We start from the raw sequence: 2,707 nt of genomic DNA, 5'->3' as shown, positions 1-2,707 counted from the left end.
TTGTGTCGGCCACCGGGCGGGTCGGTCAAGTTGGCTCAAACAACCGGAAGGAACAATTCATCTCGGCCGGCGTTGGGAACAATTAATGTTATCTTCGCACCCGGTAGGACTGGCTCGAGGTCCCACAAGGGTGTTGGCGGTTTTCTCATCCTCAGGCGAGGATGAGGGTAGCAGGCCGAAGAGGTTGAAGGGCACTTTGCCGTCTTAGGTTTCTCCGAGAAGGATAAGGTAGGGACTATCCCGGCCCCGTGACGATGCTCTCTGGTCACCCTCGGATAGGGAACTATGATGTGAGAAGGGTGATGATAGATCGGGCGGCGGTGCAGATATCATGTACACCGATCTATTTAAGGGGCTAAGGTTGGAGTTGGAAGATCTAACTCCTTACGACTCGCCGCTTATAAGCTTCGAAGGGAGAGCCGTTGTGCCGAAGGGACAGTCCGTCTACCCGTTCAATCCGGCTCGAGAAACGGTCAGGTGGATTTCATTGTGGTTGACGCATACTCTCCATATACAGCCATCCTCGCCAGGCCCTGGCTGCACGCGCTTGGGGCGTCTCTACCTTGCACGTTAAAGTCAAATTCCTCTCGGGGGAATGTGTTGAGGAAATCCTCAGCCAATCGGTAGCCGGGCGTGCATATCGGCTGCGGTACTACATCGGACGAAGCCAAGTCTTTGGCTTTAATCACCAAAGACTTATAACGGTTAACGGCTTCTATTCATCCGGAATGGTGACGGAGATGAGACACATTGCGAGGAGCTAGAGAAGTTTCCAGTAGCCGGTGACCCAGAGAGATTCTTCCAAGTCGGTGTACTTTTGCCACCCCAAGAGAAGATGGAATTGTTAGAATTCTTGAAGGACAATGTTGATGTTTTCGCGTGGGATCCTTATGAAGCTCCAGGTGTGGATCCGGGCTTCATTTGTCATCACTTAAATGTCAACCCAGCTATTGTCCCGAGGAGGCAGCCACCTCGGTGATCTTCCAGAGAACATTCTGAGACTGTGAAGGAGGAGGTTCTTAAACTCAAAAGGGCGGGGGCTATCAAAGAAGTTTTCTACCCCAAATGGTTGGCTCATACTGTTGTTGTTAGAAAGAAAAATGGAACGTGGAGGGTATGTGTGGACTTTACTGATCTGAATAAGGCCTGTCCTAAAGATTCGTTCCCAATGCCGCGCATTGATCAACTGGTGGATGCCACTGTCGGACATCCTCGGATGAGTTTTTTGGACGCCTTCCAGGGTTACCACCAGATTCCCTTAGCATTAGAGGATCAGGAGAAGACTGCATTCATTACACCGACGGGGAATTATCATTATAAGGTCATGCCATTCGGCTTGAAGAATGCTGGGGCTACCTATTAAAGGATGATGACCAAAATGTTCAAACAGCTAATGGGGAAAACCATTGAAGTATATATGGACGATATGGTGGTGAAAAGCAAAACAATACCCTCACACGTGAAAGATTTGGCCGACACTTTTCAGATACTGAGAAAGTACAAGTTGCGCCTCAACGCCTCAAAGTGCTCTTTCGGCGTGAGGTCTGGAAAGTTCTTGGGATACATGATTACTCATAGAGGCATAGAGGTAAATCCGGTGCAGGTCAAGGCTATTCAGGACTTGCAGCCTCCTCGGAACCCAAAAGAAATTCAAAAATTAACCGGAATGATTGCCGCCTTGAACAGATTTATATCTCGGTCGGCTGACCGATGTCGTCCTTTCTTTCAGTTGTTGAACAAATGGAAAGGGTTCCAATGGACCGAGGACTGCGCGTTAGCTTTCCAACAACTCAAGCAATATCTTTCTCAGCCGCCCATTTTGTCTCGTCCCGAGGCAGACGAGGTCTTATTTGCTTATCTGGCAGTGGCTGTCCATACGGTCAGCCTGGTCCTTATAAGGAATGATGATGGGGTGCAAAGGCCGGTATACTACGTTAGCAAATCTTTAAACGAGGCTGAGGTGCGTTATCTATCCTTGGAGAAAGCACTTCTCACTGTAGTTCATGCCACGCGAAAGCTTCCTCATTATTTCCAGTCCTACACCGTAGTTGTCCTGACCCAATTGCCCCTTAAGGCAGTGCTACGTAGTGCCGACTACTCAGGCAGGATAGCAAAGTGGGGGACCATCTTGGGAGCTTTTGACGTTAAATATAAGCCTCGCACCTCGGTAAAGGGTCAGGTCCTCGCTGACTTGGTGGCAGAGTTTACTGAACCATTGCTGGAAGAAACTCTAAAAGAAGCACACATGGATGGAAAATCAGTTGGAGTGATCACGGCCGCAGTGCCCTCGGCTTGGAAAGTGTATGTGGATGGGGCTGCTAATCAGAGAGGGTCAGGTGTTGGACTTGTTCTAATGTCCTCTGAAGGAATTGTTTTCGAAAAGTCTTTGAGATTGGCATTCTCGGCCACTAATAATGAGGCCGAATACGAAGCGGTCTTGGTAGGCATGAAAATGGTGCATAGAATGGGTGGAAAGGAAGTCCATGTCTTCTCGAACTCTCAACTGGTGGTCGGCCAGGTCACGGGGACCATGGAGGCTAGAGATCCAAGGATGCAGGAATATTTGGCCCAGATCAAGCGCCAGCAAACCGAGTTTTACTCCTTCGCCCTAACTCATATCTCTCGGAGCGGAAACACCCATGCAGACTCCTTAGCCACGCTGGCAACATCCTCGGCTCAAGGTTTACCTAGGGTTATCCTCGTTGAG

This window comes from Castanea sativa, chromosome 12 (assembly GCF_040712315.1).
Source record: "Castanea sativa cultivar Marrone di Chiusa Pesio chromosome 12, ASM4071231v1".
In the NCBI taxonomy this organism is placed as follows: domain Eukaryota; kingdom Viridiplantae; phylum Streptophyta; class Magnoliopsida; order Fagales; family Fagaceae; genus Castanea; species Castanea sativa.
Note: the sequence above shows the minus strand (reverse complement) of the source record.